The sequence below is a fragment of the Haemaphysalis longicornis genome, unplaced genomic scaffold (assembly GCF_048455015.1).
Source record: "Haemaphysalis longicornis isolate Haplotype H1 unplaced genomic scaffold, Haemaphysalis longicornis Haplotype H1 scaffold_3, whole genome shotgun sequence".
Taxonomy (NCBI): domain Eukaryota; kingdom Metazoa; phylum Arthropoda; class Arachnida; order Ixodida; family Ixodidae; genus Haemaphysalis; species Haemaphysalis longicornis.
In genome coordinates, this window is record NW_027526335.1 from 121,848,493 (window position 1) to 121,859,563 (window position 11,071).

Sequence of the window (11,071 nt, forward strand, 5' to 3'; positions counted from 1 at the left end):
TTCATACTAATATATACTACAGGGAAATCTGTCGCTGCAGTCGCGGGCCGCCGTGTGCGACGCCGCCGCTAGCAACGTTCTTCGCCTACATGGCTTAGCTAGCGATATGGCTTCTTTTTTGTCTCGAAGCCAAAAGCAACAAAAAAGGATAACATTTTTTTCTTGTTCATCGTGCATGAAGCTTCTACATACTCAGTGACAAATTAATCGTTTTGGAGGTTCAATTTTATAATGACAAAAAAAAATGTTGATGAGCCTTATACAATAAAATTGTTGCTTTATTGCAGCCATAGCCTGTTTATGAGCCATGCCAAGGACAATTACAACGTGCCTGCCCGGTACATTACGGAACGCTCGCCGAAGCGCGGCTGCCCTAGACAGTGGCGCCAGATTTCCCTCTGTTATATATTAGTATGAAGCTCTATGGCTATAAGTACTCCGCAGTATCTTAGGACTAGAATAGCAAGTTTTGGCGTGAGCTATTATACGTATATAATTTACGAGTAACGCCTCCAGCCTCAAATTACTTTCAGCTGTGTGCGTTACCGATGATAACGATGATGATGATTATGACGTTTCTTGAAAAATCGGCACATGCCCAGTAAAGAGATAAGTGAATATCCAGTCTGAGAAGTGTTGTTTGGTAAACAAGACATGATGAACAATGTTTTTTTCTTGCTACCAAGCATATTCTCCTACGGGATTCCCAAAACGTTCCATTTGGGTGTCGCTTTCCATGATGACGCTGCTGTAACAAAGAAGAAGAAGTAGTAGTCAGGAGACCAATGAGGGCTCTCTCTCTCTCTCTCTGGAATCTATACAAATTCCGCATGTTTATGCCGTATTTACGGAAATGAAGCCAGGGAAGAACGCTGTCAAGTAAGCAGTTACGACCCAACGTGGTGCCGCTGTATATTGCAGTTCATTTCCATCTCTGAGACTGTCACTGTCGTCAACATTTTTGACCTCTACACCCGTTGTCACGCACTCCCTGTGCATTGCCGCTTCAAAGGGCGTCCTTAGCCGTGACTGGTGCCTCTTTACGTACCTGGTGTCGGGTGAACGCTGATCACTGAGGGCGTACCCCGAGACGAGGCCTCGTGCTGACTCTCGCCACTCTCTCAAATTGGGAGATTGGGGCACTAAATTTTTGGTAGTGGGGGGAGAGAACACGGGCGCACCCCGAGCTCTCCCCCTGCCCCTATACAATCCAAAATCAGATCGATGCTTAGCGGGCTAACGTCAGAACCACCCTCGCGCCTACGCCAGGGTGGTTCTGACCTCGCTTGCACCAGCCGCTTACACCGGTCCTACAAGAGGTTCCGGTCGGGGCTGTTTAAGTAATTCGGATTTGGCAAGACACTCTCGAAGGGAATTTAAGGGGATGAGTGGTCAGTTTATATTGGTTTGGTTATACCCGTTCAAAGCCCCACACACTTTCTATACCATCGTGCGACTTCCCTCAGCAAAGGACGTTTACTTCCTTATTAGCAAACATTTGCGGATTGGTGTCCTCATTCCAGGGCCTCATTCGTGGTGCCACCTGCAACGGCCCTCTCCACAGACCGAAGCTCGTCGTCCTGACTGAAACTGGACAGCACGCTCGCCCACTGCTCATAAGATGGACGAGGATTTCTGTCTATATTGGAGTTTTAGGCGCGAAGCCCTAAGTCTCCTGTCGTCGTCGTAAGCGGCGTCTCATGTAGTCGCGGTACTCAAACACCGGAAAACTCGTTTGCGCTGGAGCGCTTCGTGACGCGTACTAAAAAACACCAAGGCAATCGTTTACGCCTTGTGCTAGACAGCTTCGTGCTTCAAAGACAAGAGAATTTTACAGCAAAGCTGTATACCTCTTGCCCCCAATGGTTTCATCTCCGTTGGCAAAAACGCCAAGAAGGCACGAATACACTTATAAGCAGCATGCTTCGCCTTTTCCCAGGTTTTACGTTAGTGGAGATGGCCCTAACTTTTTGCCGCCCTCACAACATATGGTAGACGAGGAGAACTTCTTGCTGGGCTAGTTGGTGAATAGATGTCATGATTTGAAGCGCAACAAAAACACACGGACGAAGAACAGATAGTGCCTGTCTCGTCTATTCTATTCTTCGTCCGTGTGTTTTTGTTGAGCTTCAAATCATAACATATAGTAGAGAGTGCCAGGTTCGCTACAAAACTGACACATAACGGTGTACTGGGTCGGATACATTAGGTGCAATTTCGTCGACTGAGGAAGCGTATTTGTTTGCAGCCGCCTAAGCAACCTCTTCTGGGCTTTCGTTAAAGGTACACTGAAGTGATTTGTAAACATTGCGGGATTGCGAGCGCAAATTGTAGTCTGGAGTCTCTAAGCCATGTTTCGACCACTCTCGCTGTGTTTACGCTACTTTATTCGGTAGAAAAAGTAATTCGAAAATGCTGTCCTCCTCCCTGCACCTTCGCCCATTTTCTGTGGCGCTTTTCATGACGTCAGAAAAAGGTGGCCTTGCTTGACTGCGCTACTGCTAAGCTAGCGACCTTGCCACAGAGTCAGCCGGCCTAGCGTTTAGTCCGCCGGCTGCCGACGGGTCATCGCAATTCAGTCGCTCAGTTGAAACTAAGCCACAACACCTGTGTGAATAAGCCTTTAGTTTCTTAGTTTGTATAGGGCATCAAGCTCTAACTCCAGGTCGCTCCATACAAGCGCTGCACAAGCACACATGCGTCGCTTCTCTGACTGGTACCCTAGTAGGAATCTAAGGCCATTTTGAAGGCGGGAGATGAGTCAGCGAAGTTAATACAGGTGCTAAAGAATTAAAATCAGCCGCAAATGTTACCACACAGTGGAAAACCAAGTCTAGGAAAGCACTTTTTTTGGGGGGGGGGAAGGGGGGGGGGGCTTGGTGAACTATTACAGCGGTAAGCAGCACGACCACACATCTGCGAACGCTTTTCCGTCTAAGGGATGCAGTCGGAAGACATGAGCTATTGTGGGAATTCGGGGGATGCTAACTGCACGTGCGGTATACAAGAAATAGTCATCTAAGCTTCTTGAAATGCCAAACCTAAATAAAAATGTAAACTGGCTATACGAAACTGGCTATACGTTGTATACGTTATATTTTTGCCTCTAGCAACGCTGTCTTTTGGCCGAGTGGTCTCGAGCTCCATGAATATTGCTTTGCACGTCGCAAGTTTGACTCCCAGATAGTGCGTGTTTTTTTATTGAAGTTGGTTTATTCGTTTTGGGGCACTGAATTCATTATTCTTGCACTGCAACGTTCATTGCTCTCCGACCCAGTTCGCAGAATGGACACTGACGCGCTGCCGAGTTCTCCTTGGCGTGGTGTTGCCATAAGCACGGACAGGTTGCGGGCACAGTCCCGAAAGGGCCGACCCTTGGCCTTGTGCAAACACGCCTCTTAGGATACAGGCGCGAGCCAGGCAAGCACCAATGTGAGTGCTGGGAGTGAAGGCTGGGTCGTTGAAGTGGCATGGTGAGGCGAAGCTGACTAATTGAAAAGAAAGAGTTTATCTGCCCATTGCAGAGCACGGCACACTACGCTGGCGGCCGGCGCAAAAGAGCAACAGAACCAGCAAGCGCGTCCCATACCTTCCCTTAGGCCTGGAGCTGCGTCGGCGTAATCGCATTGTAGATGGCGCTAGTGATATATTAGTAACGATGGCTGGCGCTCGCAACAAAGGGCGGGAAAGGGGGGGAGGGGGGGGGGGGGGCACACTGCATTTGAGTGTCTCCGGTGACGCGGAGAGCGTTTATGCACTCCGTTTGCCTCGGCAAGTGCTTGTTTTTATTCGAAGTCGTGTTGGTTGGCTTATCTGACGCATTTTGCAGTCAATAAATGGCAAAAGCGCGGCATGCCGATTACTGATATATCGAGAGTGCCCATCCAGCGATAACTTCGAATGTCAAGCATGTTGTATCACAGAACCGAAACCGAAACTAGTTTGAATTCTAATCTTGGATATCGTCCAATCACGTAGCCTCTTTGTTAGTTGCTGCGGCCGCCGCAAACCGCGCATAATAGTTTTTTTTTCTTTCAGCTTTATAAAAAAAAATACCGCCTTATTTTCCGGATATACTATGAAAATTGTGTCTATTTGAGCAAGACTACGCAGTGTAACCAAGAAATGCAGCTTGACAAATTCCCTTCAGTGTCCCTTTAAGGATTCGTGTACCAGGTGGTAAACCCTGCGCTCGAGCCTGGGATGCTTAGTGATCTTGTTATAGGTGAGCAGCGGGCTCTCTGTCTCTGTACCTCGTTGTGTCCAGTTGGTCAACTCTCGGGCAGTATTACGGGCGGTGTTACCCTGGAGAATCGAATGGTCTGAGTCCAAGGTATTTTAACTCTTCGATGAAGCGGGCGTTGAAGGAGAATGTCTAGAGAAGCAGACTTGGATACTATACCCGGGGAGGTAGTTTCGGCATATCTGTTAAGAATCTGCTATAATTGTGTCTGCGCTCGTCTGAGAGATAGCTAGGGAAGCTTTTTCTGCTTGGGCAGTGGTCGCGCAGGGAAGCGTTATTCTGGTAATGCGCGAGGTTGCGCTTGTCACAGCGGTAGTCAATCATCCCCGTTTGACGTAGTCTGCTACATAAGTACAGTCCGATTGCACGGGCGCTTGCCTCTTCTGGCTGCATGGTAGACTGCATGCAAGTTGCTCAGCACGGGAGCTACTGTAATCTTCTCTGAAAGTTCGAGAAGTTCGATCGGAACATCGCGATACTGTATCTCTTCAGGGGACGTCATTTCTAGTCTGTCTTGGAGTATTCTCCGATTTGCGAGTTGACCCCTATCTCTGTCGCTGGTTTGATAGATGTGCCTCGATGGTCTCGGCCGCTGTGTTGTGAATACCCAGCTTTAAAAGTTTTTCATTAGATGTGCATACTGCAAGCCACACACCCTGCTTATATGCCTTTCTGATTAATGCGTCCAATTTAGCAGTTTCCGTCTTGTTGGGTATGACATATGGAATGGTATAGTCCAGTCGATATATCAGAAATGCCTCGAAGAGCCGAAGTGTGTGGGCCTGTTTCATGCCCGTAGACTTTGTTGTTATTCTTCGGATCATATGCTAGACTTGTACAGTAGTCCCCTTGAGCCGGCTGATATATAAGAGTTTGTTTATGCGCAGTCCGCCTGGAAGAACGTTCTTACGATATTAATGTGAGGGGATGTACTGGTGGTATGGCCGTCCATGATGATCTCGACCGATTCCTGAATCTCTCCCACCGGAGCCCTTGCCGGTCAACACCGTTGTATTGTTGGTGTGCTTGTCATTCTGCCGATCTGGTATGACCCCTCGTTTAGCAGGAAGGCCAATGAGGGTCTCCTGAAAAAACTCCTCTATTTCTATGAAATTTATGTAAACCTCCGCCTCCCCTTTTTCCCTTAGCCAATAATATATCTTTACTGAGTGATGGGAGATCTTGCAGTCCAGCCCCGCCTTGGAAGACCAGCTAACACTGATCACCAGGGGCCAGGAGGCACGGGAAGCGTATGGTACCAGAGGAGAGGGAACACCACCTAGCGCTTAAGCGCAACATTTACGTGGCACAGTAAAGTTGTTTCCCTCTCTCCTCGCCGTCACTGGCAGATGCCCCGCACAGCGAATAGCAGCAGTCCATCAAAAGAAGAAGCAGTCTGTGTCTTTATTAAACGACGATTCGACCACTTCGATCTCGTGCACCTCTGCGTGGTGGTGTGAGCCGATGATGGCCGGCGCCATTCACAGGAAGGTTATGATGGTCGCCACCTCGGTGTGCGTAACGGAGCCCAGCTCGACGAAGTGCTCGTAGATGAAGATGATGTCCTCAAAGGTGCTCTTCTTAGAGACCACGTCGCGGGAGTAGCAAACGGGCATCACAGAACAGAGGAGAAATGTTCACAAGACCACGAGAGGCAGGTGGCACTTGACCCACTGGTAGATGGTGATGCGGCGGTGGTTGTATATCTGCTCCGTGAAGGCCATGACGAACAGGTCGCCGCCGCAGCCAGTCACCGAGCCAACACTGCCGAGAACGGCCGAATCTACGATGCTCATGAGCAGACCCTTCTTGACGCTGAAGAACTCAGGGTGCATATCACGTCGGGAATCAAAATCCGCCCTCGATGAGGTAGCAAACTTCCATGATTGGCATTCCGATGCCCGTGGATCGGCGCAGGTAGCCCGTGCGGAGCTCGAGCACGTGGAAGAGCCGGTTGTTTTGGATGTTCTTGATGGCTTCCATGGCAGTGACCAGCACGACGTCACGTGGTGCACTCAGCGTTCGTCCACATGGACACAGGTCTGGTGGGGAGGACGAGGCCGCTCATTACGAATCCTGACTTGGCATCTATCAACAGGAAAGTCAGGATGATCTGCTTGTGCAGGTGTGTCACCTCGACGCCGTTCACCACGAGAGCGTACCTGCAGCATCCCCGGTGTTGAACAGTTTTAGAACTGCACGTACGATATACGAACCACAAAAAGGTTTGTGATGTCCTCCATTTACAATAAGCTAGTACAGTAAGAGGAACTATTACTGCTATTTCTAGCGTTGTTCATGCCGATCAATGGACATAATACACTAGTCGGCCTAGCCTTCAAATACAAGGGACAAATGGTGGTGAGGTCCCATTGTTCATAGGCGCCTTATCATGCTTAATGCGGTTTCGATGCTTGTTTTGTGGTTTCATTAAACGAATTCAAAGCTCTACACTCCATGCGTGATTAGCCTCACGCATGCGCTCGGCGTCTTAGGCCTTGGCGGCTTGGCGTTTTTCCCCACAGAGGTCGTTATTGCCCACGGCGATAAAAACATTGGGGGGTAGAGGCACACAGCTTTGCTGTAAAAACAAAAAGAACAAAAAAGGTAATAATAAAACATCTAACAACTCTTTCTAAATAAATTCGAGAAAAACGCGAAGGCGAAGATTTTTCGCGCACCAAAGAGCGCATTTACGGACAACCTAAATGTATACGGAAACATGTTTTGTGACATATAGAGTATTGTACTCATTCTTCATGATCGATGTATGGGTTGTCTTATGCAGAATTTTTACTCGTTCGGAATTTTCGACTGGCCGTTTTACTACAAAATAAGTCCGGTTTCACGCATGTAGAGTCGTGTTAGCGGGTAATTGTCATGTAATTTGTTTCGGGATACTTTTGGTAACAGAAGGGTTAGAACCGTTTTCGGTAATCATAGCCCGTTCGCAGAGGGCCATGCTTCACTGCACAACCGGCAGTGTGCGAAGCCAACTTACATAAACCAAGTTGACATCAATTGTTTGAAGGATGGCTTCACCTCGAAGCTTGATGGCACTGCTGGGAAGACATTTTTTAGGAGCAACTTAATATAAAAATATGAAGGTCCTAGGACCGGTATTTTTGATGGGAGCTTTTCGGTCAGCCAACCAGCTACGGGAAGTGCGTTAGATTTTTGGCAGGATGCCATCGGTTACACTGAGGAAGTTTTCGGTTAAAAAGAAATTCAGTGTCTTCCCGCTCTGTGAAAAAAATTCCCGCGCCTTCCCGCGAGGGGAACACGAGTAAATGCAGAGCATAGGGGCCTCAGTACTGGTTGAAGGCAGTGTTGCTTCCATCGCTTCTTCCGTGATGCTGGAGTAGCAGACACGAGTAAACGTGGGAGCGAGCGTCAACCAAGGAAGGAAGGAGCAACGCAGTGACTGAAGCATGAGCGACCGCTAGCCGCCTTATATTTTCAGCGCGCGCAGTAGAGGGAGAGCAGTACGGGTGGGGAGAGCGCGCGCCCTTCCACGCCCCACCATGCTGCTATCACGCACCTGTTACGCCGACACCGCGACGGAGCGAACGGGCTGACTACGACGCATGCGCGCGCCAGCTGCTGTTGAGAGAGAGGAGGGAAGGAGGAGAGGCGCACCTGCTGCGGACGCGGAGCTGTTGACACCGTCCGACGCAGGAAGAGGCGAGGGAAATGCTCTGCATTTAAAAGGATAACGAACGAAGCTGTGGGGCCGTGCCTCATAGTGAGCGACAATAAGGTTTTACCGAGGTGCAGTTCAAGGAGTGCACAAAACAATACACGTTTGTTTGCAATTTGCGATTGAGCATGCTTCCTATTTGACTACCTGAATGACACTTGGATGGACTAGAGTTAAATTACAGCGGACAAACATGGACTTTCCGTTTCCATCCCGTAGAAGCACACGTATTGACAGCGGACGGGAATTCCCCAGCATTTACAACTTCTCAGCGAAGTACGTAATTTTGAAACGTAAATGAAATTTCGCGTAATTGTAGAGCCGTCATGGTGACTAATTGTCATATAATTGATTTCGAGATAGTTTTAATGAAAGAGGCGTTATACCCGTTTTCTATAATCACGCTCCCCACGTAGACATTTGCAGTGTTCCTTTATAAAAAATCGTACATGCTTGATTTTTGCGAAATTAAATACTTCATCAACTACAGAAAAAAATCTCTCCGCCGTCACCTGCTGTCGCCCGCGCCACTATAGCTTCTGGCGCCATTATAAAAAATCAACCGGCAACAGCTACGAAAGGTTCCACTAGATAGGTTTCCCGTTCTGCTTGGAACGCACATGGAGTAGGGCAACGTGGTTTTATCAACGTTGAAGTAGGGCGCCTCGATTCACGCGCGTCTCCGCCGTAGGGCATCGAGACACCCGGCCTGGAGCAGTGGAACGCGGTAAATTTAAAATGATTTAAGCTAACCTTTGGCATGTTTACCTTAGGAGGAGCGCGACGCAAGAGGAACAACATGAGATATGAGCAGGCAAGCGAAGGCAGGCATTTACTTGGCAAAAGTTGATGAAGACTATTGTCTTTTGTCGACATTTGCAACGAAAGGAGCAGATACGCGGCCAATTTTTACGATACAGGCATGAGTGAGGCAAGCTCCAAGGATGGAGAAAAATCACACGGCATTTGAACGTCTGCGGTGTCGCGGATGGCGTTCATCCACTGCGTGCGCCTCGGCTAGTGATTGCTACGATCCCAAGCCGTCATTGGAGGCTTATCTTAGGCATTTTACAGCCGGAAAAATGACAGACGTGCGGTATGGCGATTATTGAGATACAGAGAATGCCCATCCAATGGTAACGTCGGATGTCAAGCATGCTGTTTTACAGGACCGAAACCGAAACTTGTTTGAATGGTAATCTCGGACCTCATCCAATCACAGAGCGCACGTCCTCCCGACGTCACAGCCTTTATTTGGTGCGGCCGCCGCACACCGCGCATGGTAATATTTCTTCTTTCGTACTTTATGAAATAATTATCCACTTCTTTATTTTACTGAATTTTACAGGACAACACTGTTTTATTGAAACTGCACTGTGTTAATTATACTCAAGCCATGTAGGATGTATACCGTCAGGCGCCATATACTGCATGCCCATACACCCGTACGGGGCGAGAGCTCGGCAAGCTGTCCACGGCAGCTTGTTCTCTCGCCCCTTCATGTCTTATAAAGAACATGAAATAAAAATTCTATTCTATAAACGCTGAAAAGTGTGTTTATTTGAGCCAGTCTATGCAGTGCAGGCAAAAACGGGAGCTTGGCAAATTCACTTCAGTGTCTCTTTAACGTCCCTTCAGTGTCCCTTTGACGGGTGCGGGGAGGGAGTGGGGGTAGCGCCTTGGCAGCCGTTTTCACACGGTACCGAATGAGGAAAGGCCGGCCCTGCTTAGAATGGCAGTGAGAGCAGACGCTCGCGTCTGACAGCTTTGTCGACCGACATGCAGCATATCCATCACGCTGCACGGAAGTACATTCGTGGACTCACCATTGATAGTCCACTGGTAGTGCAAGTGCCGGACTGCTTCTCAGAGCGTCCGCCATGAGACCGAGACTGTACATTGATTGCGGCCCTGCTTAGAATGGCACTGAGAGCAGACGTTTGCGTTTGGCAGCTTTGTCGACCGACATGTAGCATCCATCATGCCGCACGAATGTACATTTCGGGACTCACCACCGGTAGTCTACGGTTAGTGCAAGTGCTGGACTGCTTCTCAGAGGGTCCGCGGGGAGTTCGAGACTGTAAATTGATGATCAGCACTATGTTTCTTGCAAGCCACTGAAATGAAGCGTTGCCACGGGCAGCATTTAACATGGGCGAAATTAGGACTAACGTTTCCGAAACCAACTTATTATAACAAGTTGGGATGCAGTCAAATCTCGATATAACGAATCACGCGGGACCGCCCGAAAGTCGTTCGTTATTATGCAATAGTGTTGTAATGAAAAACGTGCGGTTATAGGCCCCTGCTCATACCTAGGAGTGAAAATGACGTACCTTGGCAGCATGCGCGTGTGCAGACAAGCAAACTGTCAAAAGTAAAACGGTGAACTTAATTCAAAGCAACTTCATTCGAAGAAATAAGTTTTTTTTCTTATGACGAGTGCAGCAATTCGCACGAACTTCGCAGCAACATCACTCCCAACAAAAAAATACCTGCCCGCACACGTGAAATGCACGAAAAACAACCGAACGACCAACCAGCCACCACCTGCCGCCCAAAAGGAAGGAAGGAAGGAAGGAAGAAAGACTTTGTTGAGTGCCTGCAACAGACACAGTGTGTACACTGCGCCCGGACGTAGCCACTCGTCGATCCCGACGTCATTCCTACTCGGAACACCCCTTCGCTACTCCCTACGGGGTTGGACGCCGCTGCCCATAAGGGAGGGCGTCACACCGCAGCTTTCGCTCCGGTGCTGCTTTTCGAGGGCCGCCAGGACCTGCTGGACGGCTGATAGTTGGGTGTCCTTGTCACAACTGCGCACTGCTTCTTGGATCCACGGCGGTAGGTCTGTCCTGGTTGCCGCCTCGTTAGGTCGCACTTCACAGTCCCACAGTAAGTGGGCGGTCGAGGCCCTAGCATTGCTACATAACACGCACGTGCCGTCCGTAGAGAGTTCTGGCTGTATGTGCTTCATCACGACCGGGGTCATCAGTGAATTCGTCTGCAGCTGTCTGAACGTGGACGCTTCCTCCCTGATTAGGCCGGGTGAGGCGGTGCCAGCACCCTCCTACAATTTCTATAATATTTGGTGATACTCTGAAAGGTATCGTACCTGTCTTTCGTCT

At 49.0% G+C, this 11,071-nt stretch overlaps 2 pseudogenes; one reads left to right on the forward strand and one right to left on the reverse strand.

Annotated features, from left to right (window-relative positions):
- The first annotated feature begins 1,040 nt into the window (after positions 1 to 1,040).
- On the forward strand, positions 1,041 to 1,186 carry LOC144176081 (U1 spliceosomal RNA; annotated as a pseudogene).
- A 4,436-nt stretch (positions 1,187 to 5,622) lies between these two features.
- On the reverse strand, positions 5,623 to 9,825 carry LOC144175409 (uncharacterized; annotated as a pseudogene).
- Positions 9,826 to 11,071: the final 1,246 nt, after the last annotated feature.